Source organism: Salminus brasiliensis, chromosome 21, assembly GCF_030463535.1.
Source record: "Salminus brasiliensis chromosome 21, fSalBra1.hap2, whole genome shotgun sequence".
Taxonomy (NCBI): domain Eukaryota; kingdom Metazoa; phylum Chordata; class Actinopteri; order Characiformes; family Bryconidae; genus Salminus; species Salminus brasiliensis.
In genome coordinates this window covers 8833929-8852808 of record NC_132898.1, presented here as the reverse complement: position 1 = coordinate 8852808, position 18880 = coordinate 8833929, and the positions used below count along the sequence as shown (strand labels likewise).

The 18880-nt window shown below is 39.4% G+C and overlaps 1 protein-coding gene across 12 annotated transcripts in view; it reads right to left on the bottom strand.

The window, feature by feature from the left end:
* The window catches only part of LOC140542987 (band 4.1-like protein 1), a 133311-nt gene that overhangs the window by 94427 nt on the left and 20004 nt on the right, over window positions 1-18880 (bottom strand). The window contains exon 1 of one of the 12 annotated variants that reach the window (XM_072665968.1): window positions 13402-13420. The exons of the other annotated variants lie outside the window; for them this stretch is intronic. The gene's annotated coding sequence lies outside the window, so the exon portion shown is untranslated. Of the gene's footprint in view, window positions 1-13401; window positions 13421-18880 lie in introns of those variants that run through there. 12 annotated transcript variants of the gene reach the window in all.

The following is an 18880-nucleotide window of genomic DNA, read 5'->3' as shown; positions in this document are numbered from 1 at the left end:
TCTAAAAAGACAGTGTAGTGATGAAGGTCTCTGAATCATAACCGAATTGAGAAGGCAACAATACGTCCTGACGCTCCAAGATATTGACAGCTCACTGCTGTGTTTAGCTGTGTTGTCATTATCCATTAGCATTTTCACCCAATAAAACAGGAGGCTAGATTACTAACCTGCAATTCAGAAATGAATGGGTGCCTCCCTGCCTCAGAATCCTGTGTGGGTAGGCAGCGTTTCTTACGTTTCAGACACAGCCAGCGTTACGGTGCAAAGCTGAAGCACATTTGTGATGTCAGTCACTTCGAAAAGCAGTGTTTGCCTAGCCACACAAAAACACTGACAGTAGAATTTTCAGAAATCTCCACTCTGTGCTGTGCTCCTGTGGACAGAAAGCTAGAAAGGCTGGTTTTTGGATATGTGTAGCCTAAAACACATGCATAAACTACTCAAACACTCAAATACTACCCCACAGGAAGAAATATACAGCTAACAAGATGACAGTGTGAGTGTGTGCTATTTCAGGCTAGATTTGTTACAGGATTGGATCAGATCCATACTCAGTCCAGCATTTTCTGCTGATATCATTGTGATACTGATATGCCTTCTCTAGCTGCAATACACAGCAGCGGCTGCATAAGGCCCACAAGTGCTGCTTCGCTCAAAGTGATATAGTGTTGTTTATTAACGTTTCCTTCACAAAGTCGTATCTGCACCCACCCCACAAGCTGAGGACTCGTCAAAAAATGGTGGAGCGTTTAGCAAATCACTGCCGCATGCAGTACTGAGAGACATCTGTGTTGCAATCTGTTACAGGGACCAAGTAGCGATGGCACAAGGTCATTCTGCAACTCTAGCACTGAGGGAGTTGGGAATAACGACGCCACAATACTCCACCTTTTTATTGGGCCGTGTTTGTTTTTCACCAACCATGCTTCCACCCCGAATCCTCAAACAAGTTATTTAAGGCTGCAAAACAGATATGCAATAGCCACTTACAGTATTTCGCAGTTGGCTTCGGCATTTGCTTACATAGTAGGTGTGACGGGACAGAAGTGCTGAGGCACTCGAACAATGGAGAGATGGGCGTCTGCCAAGCAAGCCTGCTCATGATTACCAATCTCATTACAGCCCTGAGAATTTATACTTACTCTGCTTGTTTCTTTGCAGGGAATATAAAAATTCTATTTGGGTCAAGAAAAAGAAGCTTGTCTGCAAGTATATAAAATAAAAGCGCTGTCAGGGTTAAGAGGAGTTAAGACTCTTCAGAGTGTGTAAACGGCTGTCGATTCATTACACAGTTACATCATGCATTATATTTATATTCATTTACATGTATTCACAGGTTCCACTGCACATCATCCTCTGTTTGGTCCAAAATACCTGGCAAAGAAGATGACTCTCTTAATTTAGGTCAAGAAAATGAGGGCTGTGTGCAAGAGTTTAACATAAAAGCATACTCAAGGTCAACACTTCACATTCACAACAAGACAAGATAGCTGGAGCGACGTCAGATGTGTTTTTAGCACACAGTCTGGTGTTGGACTGAAAGTGTTGTATTCAGTAACATGTGATTCTGTGCACCTACACTCTTAAAAAGAGCTCTTTGTGCAAAGCCATAAAAAACACTTTTGGCTCCATGAAAAACCTTTCAAAAGTTTTTCAAAGAAGTTGTTTTCAACTCTGTTACTGAGGACTCATTGCTCCGCATAGTTTCAGGTATTTCCGTTCCAAAACTCCTGATCGTAAAGAACCATTTTAAAGATTTTTTTAAGAAATGTGCAATGGGATGTTGAATTATGTGGAATAATATAAAAGGTCTGGGAACAACCATTAAACCGGTTTAGAACAATACAATACATTACATTACCGTCATGAGGTTCTTAACATCACAACACTCAGTCATCTCCAATATTGATTAAAGGCAGTGTAGAAACTAGGGACTGACGGAGCCAATTCAAGCATATTTTAATGGATCCGGTATTGGCTATTTTAATCAGAATTGATTTCAGAGTCATGATTTTAACCATGGTGTTCAGAGCGCCATCCTGTGTCCTTAAGGCATCCCAGCATCTTAAGGTTCTTAACATCACAACACTCAAGTCATCTCGACGGCATCCGTTAAAGGCTACATAAAGTGTAGAAACTAGGAACAGATGGTGCTTGTCCAGGCATATTTTTATGGTTCAAGTATTGGCAAGGCTGGATATCAAACCCACAACCCTCCCATCTATAGCTCAGTGCTCTAATGCCTAAGCCATAAACATAAGATAAACAAAGATGGACTTCCCACTGTTGTCATAAAAAGTTACGTGAATTATGAATGCTGTTTTTATTCACCTCTTCTAATCTTTCTTTTAGAGCATGTTGAATGAGGATATGTTGAAATTACAGTGGCATGCAAATGTCTGGGCACCCCAGGTCAACAATCTGAGATTACTGCTGGTAGAATTGCTAGAAAGACAAATCAAAACCCTTTTTGCTGACAGGAAGTTTTAGCAGAGACTGGAGTGGTGGTGCACTTTTCTACTGTAAAGCAACACCTGCACAAATATGATCTTCATGAAATCATCAAAAAGAAATCATCAAAAGAAAACCCCATCCTGCATCCTCACCTTAAAAATTCAGCATCAGAAGTTTTTAAAAGAACTAAATAAGTCTGATGCAAGTCCTGTGGACTTTCTGGCCTCCATAAGCAAAGGTTTGTCTGGGAAAAAAGGCAGCAGAATTCCATGAATAGAATACCTCTCCAAAGGTTAAGCACAGGCATTGATCAAGCATGCTTTGGCTTTGTGTTGCAGCCAGTGGTACTGAGTTGTATTTCACTGCTACAGGGAAGAATAGATTCAACTGAAAAGCAGCCATGCCACTTTGCCATTAGCAGCTGGATTCCAAGAGAGCACAACTGACCATGCTTTCTCTGGCACAAGCTTCTGTTAGCAGGTGTGGAGGAGCTGTTGGCTGAGACATATTGAGTCCTTACTCTCCTACTACTATAACTTTAGCTATTACTAGTGCAAGGGGGAGCTACAAACAGGTAGGTTTACTGGCAGTACCAAATTGAAAAAAAAAAAAAAAAAAAAAAAACAGGCCTTTTTGGAAGCAAACATCACACCGTACACAACACAAAATCTGAAGATAAGAGGATGAGAAGATGAGAGGGTGGCTTCTGCAGCAGGATAATGAAAATAAACACACCACAAAATTCACAATCGACTACTTCAAGGAAGGTTTGCCGTGACCCTCACAGTCCCCTGACCTTAGCATTATTGAAAATCTGTGGATAGATCACAGAACTAGAAGAAAAGATCACAGAGAAGGAGAAAATCCCCCAAACAAGAATCCCAAGACTCTTCATCTTTTTGGTCATCTTTTTGCCTGGAATAATAAATAAATGTGTCATATTTAACTTTATGTTCAGCTCATCTTTTACTCACTTAACTATTCACAGTAACAACAATTTGTGAATCAAATACATCCTTATTTGAATATGGGCTCAGAATTTCTAGTCAAACTTTCTCCTTGTTGATCAAATACTTGGGTTTATCAAAATATTTAATAAATGACTATTATAGATGCAAAGACAGCAGCAGTAAACTTCACATTAGGAAGTTACACTGCTATAAACCAATGATTCTCAATATGAGTGCCGCAAGGTGCTTCTCAATAGATGTCTTATATAGCATAGTCTTATATAGCTTATATAGCATATCATAGCATTTTCCACTGATTCAACAAATTCATTAAATTCTAATTCAATTTAAACAACCCTATCATGCCATCACAACTGTTTTGTTTTTTTTTTTTTTTGTCTTTTTGCCCCAATATAATTTTGGCATTCTAGTATTGCCAGTGCTAGATCCTAGATCAGCACGTATAGTCTGTAATCTTTAGTGAATTCAGGCCTGAGGGTCCCCGTCTAACCCTTTGGTAATGCTGTGAAGACTACAGATGAGCCGGAGATTCATGAACGGTAACGCCTGCTTGAAAGCAGATAAGAAAAGCTTTGAGTAGCGCCTCTCCTGAGCTGACACGCATGGGTAATATTCACTAGCGATGTGTGACATATGCATGCTGGAGGGCAAGAGCGTCTCCCCGAGGCTCACCGCTCTCACTGGCTCAACAATTTCATGATCCTCCGCGCAACGCACACTTCCCATCAGCCAAACACCAGGCTTGGCACTTGGGTTAGACACAGGCGTTGTCTTAGCCTGTATCACCATAGTGATATTCCAGACAACGTACACAAGTCAAGAAGGGCGATCACTACTGATTTCAAAATACGTTGATCTGAACATTATTATACAGTGGGACTAACAGTACAGCGTATCCTATTGTATCCAGCTGTATCACAGCAAATCATATTGTGTCACGACTAGCATGTGGCTAGTGCGTTAGCTAGTATCTAATTGAACGGTATTACTGTAACAAGCCTGACATGTGGCTAGTGCGTTAGCTTGTATTGTATATTAAATTGTTTATTGTGACTAGCGCGTGGCTAGTGCGTTAGCTTGTATTGTATATTAAATTGTTTATGGTGACTAGCGCGTGGCTAGTGCGTTAGCTTGTATTGTATATTAAATTGTTTATGGTGTCTAGCACGTGGCTAGTGTGTTAGCTTGTATTGTATATTAAATTGTTTATGGTGACTAGCACGTGGCTAGTGCGTTAGCTTGTATTGTATATTAAATTGTTTATTGTGACTAGCGCGTGGCTAGTGTGTTAGCTTGAATCATATAATGCTGCATGAATGTATCAAGACTAGCATGTGGCATCAGCTTGTAGCATATTGTATCATTGTAGCAAGACAAGCATTTGGCTTGTGTGTTAGCATAATCTGTATCATACTGTATTACTGTATCAAGACTGGCATGTGGCTAGTGTGTTAGCTTGTATTGTATAGTGTCTAGTTTTCTTGTGACTAGCATGTGGCTAAAGTGTTAGCTTGAATTGTTTCATACTGTATTACTGTATCAAGACTGGCATGTGGGTTGTGTGGTAGCTTGTCTCGTAATGTATATTGTTTCGTTGTGACCAGCATATGGATAGTGTGTTAGGTAAAATTGCCTGTATCACTGTACAGAGAACAGCATGTGGCTAGTGTGTTATCTTAACTCATATCAAACTGTATCACTGTTTCAAGACTAGCATGTGGCTAGTGTACTAGCTTGTATCGTAACTAGGACATGGCTAGTGTGACTAGGACATGGCTAGTGTGACTAGGACATGGCTAGTGTGTTAGCTTGAATTGTATCATACTGTATCACTGTACAGAGACAGAGAGTGTGTTAGCTTGTGTCACTTCATACTGTATCATGACTATGTGGCATGTGGTTAGTGTGTTAGCTTATACCTTATCGAATTCATCATCAAAATGTGGATAACGTGTTACCTTAGCACATCATACGTTATCACTGTGTTGTGACTAGCATGTGGCTAGTGTGTTAGCTTGAATCATATCATATTGTATCACTGTATCGAGACTAGTGTGTGGGTGGGGTGTTAGTCTGAAGCTAGAACATTAGGTTTGGGGGACTACAAAGGCTAGCTTTACTTTCAAATATTGTACTTTTATAATGTTGAATGTCATGAGAAACTGAAAATCAAAAGTTAGCAAATGAATGTAAGCATCTTAAACAATCAAAAGGCCCATATTAAGCCAAGACACACCTGTACTGTACTGTATATAAATAAATATACAATTTTGTAAATTGTTGCACGCTTAAAGTAAACTATGTCAAAGATTTCAAAATAGGCTACAGTCTTATTTTCATGATGTCGGCTGTGAGTCACTGACAGTTCATTCACTCTGAAGGTAAATTTAAATCTGTTGTCTTTTTTAATAGAGATATCAAGTTCAATAAAGTAGCTACGTTTAACTAAGCAATCGTGACAGCCCTAAAGGCCAGCCCCTTCAAGTATGCATTACAAATAATATATTCAATATAGAAGGGCTTGTAGGGATTGTAGATATGTTTGACAACTCTCCATGGATTTGAATTGCTCGTGGAGAATCGTGTAAACTGATTAGATTTTTATTCATTAACATCCCTCTTTAGCTGTCATGCACTGCTGATTTAATGATGATGGAGTGACATCTAATTTACCATGCAGTCAAGATCAGGTTCATGAATGGCAGGCTGTGTCATGGTAATCTGTATATCAAAATATTGATATATTCTATAAGACTGTAAATGTATGTGAGTATAATTCTTGTTTTTGTAATAATCCAAAAGCATTTGCAATGATTGACAACACAAACATTAAGCGCATTTAACACATTCAAGCCAAAACATTATGACCAACATATGCTGTTAGGCCTCTGAATGGCACCAAAACAGCTCTGATCCACCAAGGCATGGACTCTACTCTGTAGGTGAACTGTTGTATCTAGAACCAAGACATTAGCAACAGATCCTTTAAGCCCTGTAATTTGACGAGGTGGAAACACCACAAATTTGACTTGTTGTATCAACACATCTCACAAGGGTGTGTGCTGGGCTGGGTTAAAATCTGGGGAGTTTGGAGGCAAGGCCAACACCTTGAACTCTTTGTCATGTTCTTCGAACCGCTGCCATAGAGGAATACCATTGCCATGAATGGGTGTAGGGAGGTGCCTCATGCCATATTGATAGACATAAAAGCCCTGACCCAGGGATTCCCGGGAGAACATTGGAATTCAGACCTGCACTGTCTATCGTACATCTCTTGACATGTTTGGTTTTGTTGCTTTGGCTAATCAGTGTACAACATTAAGGGCATCAATCTAAGTAAGAGACACCAACAAAAAAAGTATGAAATAGGGATCTGATCTAATCCAGTGGATCATGATCAGATTTGCACAAATCCACGCACATTTTAATGAGTATGGGGATCAGGTATCGGCTATTTTAATCATGATCCAGTTCAGATTCTTTGTTATAATCACGGTGTTCTGCGTGCCATCTGGTGTTCTCAAGGCGCCATTAGTAGACATTATTCTCAGCCGGCAGCAGTAAGGCTGTTCTTAAAAGGTACATAAAGGAGTTTAAAGTCTGCAGTGTAGAAGCATGGAAACAGACCATAATATTTGAAACTTGATAAAACTATCACCGAAACGCTCTGTTTTGTCAGCGTTTTAACCGCTTGCCTTTCTTTGTTTTTAACCCAGCACTGAAGAGCACATTCAGAACCGAGGAGGCTTCAGGAGGCTAATGCTAATGCTAATACACACATGCTATAGAAACCCAATCATAGCACGTTCACCCACTGTAAACCAGTTATTTTGCACAAGTAGTCAACAAACAAAAACAGATATCAGTCCAGAGTGTCTAAGACAGTCCAAGTGACTTGACTGCTGTGTTGTAAAGAAGCTGGGAGCTGACTGGTCAGGGAGGAGAGTCAGGCTGGATTAGATAGATATTAAACGCACTATAAAACAGTAATTGTAAGAAAAGTCTTGACTAAACTAAATTAATCAGTCCAGAATGTCTCATTACAGAAACTAATACTACAAATAAAAGGATTTTTACTAAATGTATTATTCAGCAGCTCATCTTATTCAGATTCAACTGAGTGGTTAAAAAAATGCAGCAGGACATCCCTAGTATCAAATGAAAGTATTTTTATATATATATATTTAAAAACACTTGTGGACTAGATGTCCCTTTGAAGGATACACTAAAGCATTGAGTCATGCGTGGAATGAATGCTATTGGATTTACTCTAGCATGTGTGTCCTGCCTGCTTAAAGTGGTCAGAGCTGGGAGTTTTTTTGGCTCAGGGCCGGTCTGGCCAGAAGGGACTGCAATTCCATCTTAAGTCCCCTGCTTGCATTCGCAGCAGCAACCGGCGAAACTTTCACATATTTTGCGCACGTGCCAGCCAGATCTATCCTGAGAATCATGTGCCACTTAAGCAGCAGATCATGAGCTGTGTCACACACTCACACACACACACACACACATACATATTCACACAAACAGACTCTTACTCGCTAAGTCACACCCCGTCACACACACATATTAAAAACACTGTGACAGCCGCAGCTTTAATCCCAATTAAAATATGTGAAGAGGAGTGAGGAGCACATGCCTTAGGGTCACCCTAGGCCATACTACCAAGTTACATTCACATGAATACAAAGCAATCCGTCTCGCAGAGCAATCTGAACTGGCAGTTGATTTTTTTGCCATGCCACATTTATATATGCAGAGCTTTGCTTGCATTTGCATTCATTGAAAAATATTTTGTGTAAAAATAAATATGAATCTAGTTTTGATCAACAGAGAAATAAAGTGTTATCCACCTACTATATAGAGAACACCGCACATTACTTTCTGTATATTGCTACCCGAGTGCATTAATGTGTGCATATGATTGTAAACCATATGTCCAGGTATATTTAGTCAAGTTAGTGAATGAACTTACTTTAAGGTAGCTCTTGCTGACGGAAGTGCTGTGGAGCAGACATACATGCGATTGGGGTATAAGAAGGGGTATAACCCATAGCTGAATCAGCAGAAAAATTATATGATCAAAATATGTGCACTTTTTCAATTTGTAACCATTATGGAAATAAGAATTAGACTACTCTGTGATTCTAGACAGATTTGCCTTTCAAGATGTCATAAATGTAGCGTCAGTGCCAGTATCAGCCATAATATTAACACAACCTGTACAATATAGAGTAGGTGCCCCTTGTGTCAAGGAATAGACTCCACCTCTAAAGGTGCCCTGTGGTATTCAATGTGTCCAATGAGTCCAATGTGTTATCAGTAGATCCTTTAAGTTCTGTATGTCGTAAGGTGGAACCTCCATGGGTCGCATTAATTTAGTTTAGGTGACCTTGTCGCAGGTTCACTGGTTGTCCTTTCTCAATGACTCAATTTGGAGCTTGGGATGAACTAAAATGCTACCTGACCTTACTAATGCTTCTGTGGCAGAAAACAATCAAATCCTCACAGCACTGTTCCAACAGATGTTACCAGGGTTCATGTAGAAGACAGGCCTCAGTCTCCACTTAACGCTGGTTAGCTGTGTTAGCTCATAAAGTTCTCTAAAGGAACATCCCCTGTCACTGCAGCCTCCTGACCATCTGGGAAAAAACCTTACCAGTTTAACCCTACCAGTTTACCAGTTTAAATTGTAAACATGTATTCAAATGTACTCTTTTGTGGTGTATCTTGCTAGAACCAGCACCACCACCTAAAAAGTAAAAATATATCCTTGTGGGTGCAACTGCAGCTAAGCTTAGCGATGCACAGATACCCAAATAACACTGCTTGCACACCTACACTTAAACCCCGCTGCAGTGCACAGAGGAGCAGATCCTCTGTGATGCCTGCACTTCTCTTCTGCCTCAGAGACAATCTGTCCCAATGCCAAAGGTTGTTCATAAGCAGTCAAGTGTGTGTGCATGTAAGAGTTTGGGGTCGTTCACCTCCATGGCCTTCCTAAGCCTCCTGCGGCGAGCATTCCAAAGCAGACTAGAAACACTCAGCGTCCGTGTCACGGACAGTTTGTCTTGAAATAGTGGCTCAATAAACGAGCTAATTAACATGGCCAGGACAGCAAACATAGATCACCGTGAGCCTCTTGCAAACCTTAAAGAAACCTTGGCAAACATCTCCCATCGTCTAAAGATCAAGCGTGAACCTAGAAGTGGATCCTTCCTTTCTGATGAACTGTTATTATCTGTCCTTGACTCTCAACAGAATGGCTGCATTAAGCATGTGTGAGAAGAAGTATTTTAAAACAGTGTGAAGGGCCAACAACATATTTATCCATATGTTAAATCAATGTTAGTAATACAGATAAATTCACGTGTGGTATTTTTTTCCACAATATTTATTTTATTACCAAACAATCCATCAGTTCAATCATTTCTTCATCTGTTTCTTCCTAGGGACACAGTGGGTATGGAGCCTACCTGGAATCAATGAGCACAAGATAATCATTCCCTGCTGATTAATAGCTATTAGGAGTGCAAAACCTATGGCCAGTCAGGCAAGCAATTATAGCATGCTGTTGCCGGTCAACAATCAGAGTCATCATTTAGAAAAAATCAAATTAATAAAAGTATCCTTTCAGTAAGCCGCCGTCAAAGTGGACGAATTGACACCCTGTATGTATTAGACTCACAATTTGGATTATTTTAGATCATTTAAAAAAAAAAATTCCTCTAGGGATTAGGCCGGTAAAGCAGTTTTGGTGTCTATGTTTCAACAAATGAGGGAAATCCAGCTGGCTGCATTAAACCTTTAGTTACAGACTAACATTAAACTGGAATTTCCTTGGCTTTCCAACTCATGGTTCAACGCATGGTTTGACTGCAACTCGCATGCCTTTTCTGCCTCCTTTAATTAATAATTCATAGCAAATCGAAGCAGTCTAAAGCCTAAGTCTAGTTGAAATCTAAATGTTTCCAGCATCATTCTATTACTATTCTGTGTTTTAAATATATCTATATTGCAAATACTGCCGTGTGTATTTTTCCCCAGTATCATTCAGCCCTAGTTCTGGGTTGGGATACATTGCCCTCATACCAGGCTAAAAAGCTGACTTCTATCTAGGGCCATCTGTATTCTAGCCAGCTACTTAACGACCCCTAATGCCCCTGTATATTAGCTTGTGACTGTGACCATCCCATTCACAGTCAGCTGCTCAGATCACAGCAGTGCGAATCGATCTTAGACAGCCGACCCTATACACACCAGCCTTTTCAGCATGCCGCTCCTGCATGTGAAGTAATTGGAACCTTTAGCAAAATGCTGGCAGTTATAAAACCCATCAATCCAGTTTGAATCAGGGATGAAGCTGAGACGAACCCGAGGACAGGAAGGGTGCATGAAAAAGCCAAAGATGATCTTACCCATTAGCCCTTGCACTTTGTTGTTGAGTAATCCAAGGAATGCTTATACAGGGGAAGAAATTAACCTTTCAGCCGCGAGTACTTGATCTCTTGACTTTCAAAGCTCAGGAGCACCAGCCAAAACTTGATTACAAACATTTACTGCCAATCATTTTGGTAGCATGGTGTTTGATAGTGCTGTCTAAATGTAAAATGAATGTTTTCTGCTTTTTGACAGGCTAATCTTTACTGAGACTGTATAACTATATAAGGAACTGATACCCGTAATCATATAATCATGATTTCAGAATACTGAAACAACTTTAATACTTTAAATAGAAAGTAATCTATATTCAATCTTTACCATTTTCCACACCAAAGGATGATCAAATGAAAGTCAGTCAATCATAAGTCATATTCAAACAAATGCAGGATATTAACCATAGCAAACACCTGGAATACCATTGCAATTGAACAGCAGCCAACTAGCCTGGGATACCATAGCACATAGCAGCTGCTTAGCAAAAACCTAGCCACAACATAGCAACCACCCAGCAACTGCCTGGGATATCACAGTAACAACCACAGTGACATCAAAAAGTAACTTTATAGCAACACTATAGAAACCATGAAGAAACGACCTGGGATACTACTCCATAGCACCTACCTAGCAAAAACCATGACCATGTAACTTCATAGCAACACTGTAGAAACCATCAAGCAACCACCTGGGATACCATAGCAACCACCAAGCAACTCCAATAGAACCTGCCTAGTAAAACAATTGTACGTTCATGACCATACAGCAACAGCCAAGCAACTGTCTGGAAGTTTGAACCACGTAAGCTGCGCAACTATTCTATGTTTTCCTCAGGAAATGTACTTCTTCAAAATGCTATGCTAAGTAACATTACCTTTCTTGTTAGCTTGGCTGGTACAAACCTAAAGTCCTCTTGTTGGTCATCCCAGTAACCATTTGAACAAGTAACTGACGTTTGTCCTGCTAATGCGTGTCCATTCATTTGTGGGGCGATGCTTTTAAAGAAGCACTTAAGGGAGGGCTGCATTTGTTTTCACATCTCTGGAATTGCTGGCTCCTCCTTTATGGTGAAACAGAAATTGAAAAAACAACAAGGAGGTGTAAAATGCCACTAAAGGGTGCTGTGGGGTATAGAAGAAGAAATATTTCCAACACCGGTGATTACATATTTGCTTGTCCGCAAGCTAACATACTTAGTTTGGTTGTAATTATCGGCTGTAATTTCAGTATCGGATTGGTAATTATTAGGCTCTCCTACCTTATTAGATGACTTCAGTACTCAAATGTATATTCCATTTGTTTTAGGACTAATCACTTCTTTTACAAGTAATGCAGATGGTTCTATGTTTCCCATCCTGCGTTATTTTAAAAAACAAAATGCTGTGTTTTAGCTAGCTACCAAGGCTCATATTACACATTCAGAAAGGAAAGTCTTATATCTAAGAGCACATGTATGAATGGTCTAATGGGTGCTTTCCACTGTTTTCAGGCACCTTTGGTAGACGGGTTCCTCCAGGTTTATTCAGCTCCCACAGCGCCGTCGATATACCAAGATATTGTTGACATTTTTAAATACTGCGGTATATGGTATTACCGATACATCGCCTAACCCTAATTACAAGTCAAACAGTTTTCTGTTTACAAGAACAGAAACGTATTCATATGTTTGAGGTAGTCAACTGAATGCTACAGATTAGGTTGAAAAAAGCTGGAGTGGTCCTTTAATGTTTAATCAAGTAAATACACTTTGATTTTTTAATTGCTTGAAATACCAGAGAGCTTAAGAAGAGGAACTGTTTGGAAGAAAAATCTGCAAAGCAAAACTTCCAGGTCCTTATTCAAAGCTAAGATGTCGCAAGAACGTCTTCTTAATCAACAAACCAAAGCACTCAATCAAATCAGTATTCAGTTTCTTATCTGAGTCCTGCCACAGCTCATCCCAAGTGATTGTCATTTTGTATATTTTGTGCTGAGACATTTTTGTCAAGCAGTTTTTAAGATGAGCATTGCCAGAAATGACATGATTTAATTCTTGTGTATTTCCAATCAATTATAAATTGCACACTGGCTTAAATAATAAGATGTGTCTGTCAACTTTCATCTCTGCTGACATCCACCACTTGCATTGCCATTCCAAGGGCACAGGTCAACATCAGTGCAGAAAATAAATCCAACGAGGAGCCATGGTGAATTTTCTCCTGTGGAACATCTGCTCATCTCAAGACTGACCATTAGATCAATAATCTACACTAGTGCAGTGTTCTATCATTGAATAAAAAAGTTGTGATTTCTTAGCACTTATTCCTGCAGTGTTTTATATTCTCTGACTTTCTAGACAACAGCTATATACAATGTAGGGTAGACTTTTACTGGTTGAACCTGTGTGGTTAGTATTTTACAAGAAGAGAAAACAGCAGAGGATAACCAGAGGAGGTGCAAAGCAGGTTGCCATCGTGTACTTCTAAAGCAATCAGGCCATGACTCACCGCATAATAGTTGCACAGAAGTGAAAACCAACAAGTTTGAACAGGAGACTCACAGTAGGAACTGCACTGTGGAAATATCAGGAGAGTGCGCTGAATATTCTGAAGCAACCTGGAAAAACACAGAAAATACAAAGAACAAAGGCCTGCCATCTCCCTCTGAGACACAGCAAAACACAGGAGACTGCAGAGTGCAACAACAGACCTAACAGAAAAGACTTTCAACTCTAACACTCCTCGTTTCGTTTTGTTTACCATAAAGCATCGTTAGGGAACCAGGACTACTGCATTAACACGCTACAAACTGCTAAAATCATTTATACTATTGCCACAGCAAAAAGACACACAGTCATAGTATCTGAGGCAGAACAGTATAAGGCAGTGTAATCTGTCGAACACCATCTCCAGAATACAACCCACTTCAAGCTATAGATACTCACCGCAATGCCATGAAAAGATCAGACTATTAGGGATAGGCATTTTAACAATTTTTCTATTCAAATTCTTGCCGTATTTAATGGTGTCATAGAATGGAATAGTTGAGTTAGGTACATGGAAGCGACATCCCATGAACCTTAAACACAATTTTCTTCTTATTCAAATGTAAATCCGACATGAGCAAAAGAGGACTGTAAAACAGGCCAATTGCAAAATGTTAATCTAATCTGTTTTATAACAGATATACATACTACCGCATGTTCTTACGGTAGTTCAAAATGCTAGTGCAGTAAGGGCCTATTCACACTCACACTCAAGTTTAAAAAGAAACACACGTTCAAAACTGACGGACTACAATGCTGCAAATTATACTCTATTATAATTTTAACTATTATAATTATACAAATTATATTTTCTACACATGCATTAAGATCAACTGATCAATCAGATCTCCAATGTCATGGTTAAAGACATAGCAGAACATAAAGCAGGTTAGAGAAAGAGCTATGGAATTTCTAGCTATGGACTTAGCTACGCAAACCAGACCTTGTAGCTTAATACCAGGAAAGGGATGGAAAAAGGGTGCGCAAGAAAACAAAGTGAAGATAAAAGCTAACCCTAGCCCAGCAGCACTGCAGATCACGACAGTTAGCCTTGCTTTAAGACTTCAAGACTTGCTTTAATAATTACAATAAATAAACCTTGCTACATGCTGTGCTTTCTCTATATAAATGGCTATATATATGGCTAATGCAGGGGTAGGGAACTGACTGCCAGAGTCCGGCACTATTGGCTGATTTCCCTGTTCTAACATGGCAATTAAACCTAGCAATTAACAGGTGAGTTGAATCAGGTGTGCCTGGATAGGAAAAGCACTCCCAACTGTGCAATAATTTGACCCTCAAGAATCTGCCCTTATCCTACCTTATCGATTTTAATAATTAAGCATTTTAATGATGCACACTACACAGATTTTCTGATTATTGACCAAAAATTTAAGAATATTAAAGACCCTTATGTGTTTATGTCTTTCACCACACTGAACCAATTTTAATTGTTTTAGTTGTGGAGTGTTAGGATGAATCGGGCAAAACTGTACTGTTCTAAAATATTCATAGATATATTAATATAATAAATATAATTAATAAATGACAGCCATAATTTCAGATTCATGATACAGTCTGATAAACTTTGTGTGTTCACAGAACAGAGAGGTGATGAGAGTGCCTCGTAGCCAGGCACTAGCACATGCCTGGGCGTTGCTCCAGTGTTGACGCAGAGGGCTCTATTCCAGACATGAGCAATGGGCAATGGATGGGGGGGGTGTCCTATGGGAGGAGGGGCAACTGTCAGCTGACTGAGCTATTGGTAAGTGCAAGCTGTTACTGATGGAGCATCCTGTTGCTGCAAACATCAGCTTTTCTGCATAAAGAAAAGACAGTGTCAGTGCATGCAAGAAAATGGATACAGATAGTCTTGCAATAAAAAGGACATTAAGTCAAATGAAGCTGAAGCACGTTTGATTTGAAATGAAATGACTGTAATGAGAATAAAGCACAGACCATCAGCTTTAATCTGAAAGTATTTACAGTGTATATATTGTATATTAGCGTCCTTTATATACAGTATATATGTGTCACAGAATTGTTCATTATGAAGTTTATTGGAGGGTCATTTATTTCTAATGTGTCTCAAGAATTTAGGACATATATACATTTATGTATGCATATATATCTCCCCTCTAATTCATTCCGAAGGTGTTCAATCAGGTTGAGGTTAGGACTCTGTGCAGGCCAGTCAAGTTCTTCTACACCAAACTCGCTTATCCGTGTCTTTATGGACCTTGCTTTGTGCACTAGTGCACAGTCATGTTGGAACAGGAAGGGGCCATCCCCAAACTGTTCCTGCAAAGTTGCGAGCATGAAATTGACCAAAATCTATAATCTAAAGGCCACATGAAGTTTGTTGGTCTGTAGTGATTGGCACTGCAGAAAGTTGCCGACACACTGCGCCGCAGCATCCGCTGACCCCGCTCTGTTATATTTACATGGTCCACTACTTTGTGGCTGAGTTGCAGTCATTCTCCCAATCACTTCCACTTTGATATAATACCACTGACAGTTGACTGTGGAATATGTAGTAGCGAGGAAATTTCATGACTGAACTTGCACAGGAGGCATCCCATCACGGTACCATGCTGGAATTCACTAAGGCCCTTGAGAGCGACCCATTCTTTTACAAATGTTTGTAGAAGCAGTCTGCATGCCAAAGTGTGATACACATGTGCCCATGGAATTGATTGGAACACATGAATTCAATGATTTGGATGGGTGTGTGAATACTTTTGGTAGTATCGTGTATATACACACATATATATATATATATATATATATATTTTTTTTTTTTTTTTTTTTTTTTTTTTTACTTAATAAATCAACAAAATAAACTGCTGCATTATCAAAAAATGTAGGAAATGATACCACAGAAAAAAACATTATAAAGTTCACAGGGACAGGACAATGAACTTAAACAAACAACAAAAAGCAACTATGGAGTTTTTCAGGGTCAAAAAGTGGAATGGTTTTGACTATGTAAGTCAGTCACCCAGCCCTAACCCTGAGCATGCATTTCAGTTTCTCAAGACAAAAGTAAAGACAAGAAAGTCCCTAAAACAGGCAGGAACTGAAAATTGCCAGACTGCATGCCTAGCAGAGGATCCAGAATGAAGTAATGTGTATGGGTTGCAGACTTGGTTTTTCATCCAAATACTACACATGACATTTATGTGTAAGCTTAGATTAATTAGTCTAAAACAAATGTATTGGAAATGACTATACTGCAGGATTGGCAGGCCATCATCAGGGAAGTCATTCAGCGTCAGTAATGTCAATGAGCTGCAGGCTTGAATTTGTCCTAAACATGATGTTAAATGTCTATGTACGCTTAAGTTAGTCTGTTCAAGTACTACTGATGCACTGGAAAAACTCTTTACTCTTTATTGGCAGCAGGGTTGTCATGTTATTACCATAATTAAGAATTATATCAGAATATTGTGAAGAACTGAATACATAGAGCAGTTTACAGTCTACTGTAATCAGCAGCATAGTATGATATAAAATAATACTGTTACATGCATGTCAAGCTAAAGTAAGAAGTTTTTAATTAACTGTGGGAAAGTGAATGTCCACCAGTCGCATACCACAGAAGTTTTTACAATCACTAAAATGACTATATTACACCATGTATGGCAAAACAGAATGTTAATGAATTTATTAAAAATGCTCCATACTTTTTTATGTTGGTATATGTTGTGCTAGGTATGCTAGCGGGATATTACATAACTAGCTAATGTAGCTAACTTCTGTTAAGTTATAGTATAGTATATAAGTTAGTATAGTATAGTATATTAAGTTAAGTAAACTTCTTGAGTTTGCACTCAAGTACTATGGTCACCTTATCGACTTGTGCTTAGTAATGTCTAAAGCTTAAAGGTATCTTTGAACTATTAGTCTATTCTAACTAGCTAAGGTTTTTCTTGGGTAATCAGGCAAAGCACTTTGTAAGTCGCTCTGGATAAGAGCGTCTGCTAAATGCCTTAAATGTAAATGTAAATGCTCTGGTTTGGAGATATTAAGGTATGTGAGCTAGCTATTAGGCTTTTTTAAAATAGTTAATAGTAAAAACCAATAGTGAGCTGATGATTCTATGTGTGATCCCTTATTACACAGGAATTTCACAATCCAATCCAGTAAATCTGAATCTGGGCCGGTCCAGGCCAGATAATATTCGATCTTCAAATCTTGGCTACAAAAATACATTTGTTTAGTTTAGCCTTTGGTGATTTTTCCCTTTAGATAAAGGTTGCAGATCAAGGGGTTAATGGACACAGGGAAACTAATATGCTGGTGCTGTCACCCCGTCGCTTGCATGTGATCACTCAGGTTTGTGGACAGTGGAGTAGATGAATGCCAGTGTTTCAGAATGTTTATTGAAGAATGTAGTTTGAACAGACAAAAATTCAAAGATACCTCTAAGCTTAAACACTACCAAACACAAGTCAATAAGGAGATCACCAGATTGACTGCCAGACTGACTGCCAGACTGACCACCAGACTGACTGACAGGCTCTCCTGCTACCTGTGTTAGACCAGCTGCCCACCCTCCTGCTACTGCTTTCTGGCTTTCCGCCTACTGATCATGTTGAAGTTTACATGGACTATTTGCTACTATTATTATTAATACCACCATAAGCCATCATTACTTTAAATATTCTTATGTTCTGTATTATTTTCATATTAGTTATATTATACTATGATTTTATCAGGTACAGTGACTTTTTAGTAACTGACTAAAGTAGTTTTGACCAGATAAGGATGGAAGTCTTGTTTCATCTTGTTTCAAGATTTCTTCCTTACCCATGTTTCTTTTTGCTTGCTCACCTATGTTTTGTTGATCACTTGTCCTGTTGCTGGATTCCTGAAAATCTTTGTGACAATGTCAGTTGTAAAAAGCACTATACAAATACATGTGAATTTGTTTGTACACGGTATATCATTTACTGAAATGCATATGTAGCACAGCCAATAGCACCTGTTGGACTTAAAGTTACCTGGTGCCTAAGTTATTTATGGTCCATCCATATCATTTGCACAGCATGAACATTTCCACAGCCCCCCCCCCCCCCCCCCCCCAACTTAAAAGTCAAACTGTGCTCCTGCGAATCAGAGGCTACTAGGTTAACACCATAAGCAAAGGAAATAAAAGGTCACTTCACTTCTCTCCCGGAAGATAACCGTTGCCTGGCAACCTCGGGCCACAGAGACTCAGTCTCCCAGAGCCTTCGTGGCGGGCATGCCAGCCTGACAATAGGGGGGGTACATGAGCTTGTATCCTGAGGTGGATCTGTCAGACTCTGAGGCTTATTACAGCTGACGATACGTGCCATGCCGACAGTGGCAGCGCTGCCTTCAACAACTCCACTGGGAGTCTGCTTAACAACATCTGACAGACAGTCTAGACGCCCAAAAACACACTTCCAGGGGCCTTTCAGGGACCACTCTTGCGGCACTTAACTGAGTGAAATTATGTCTATGATAC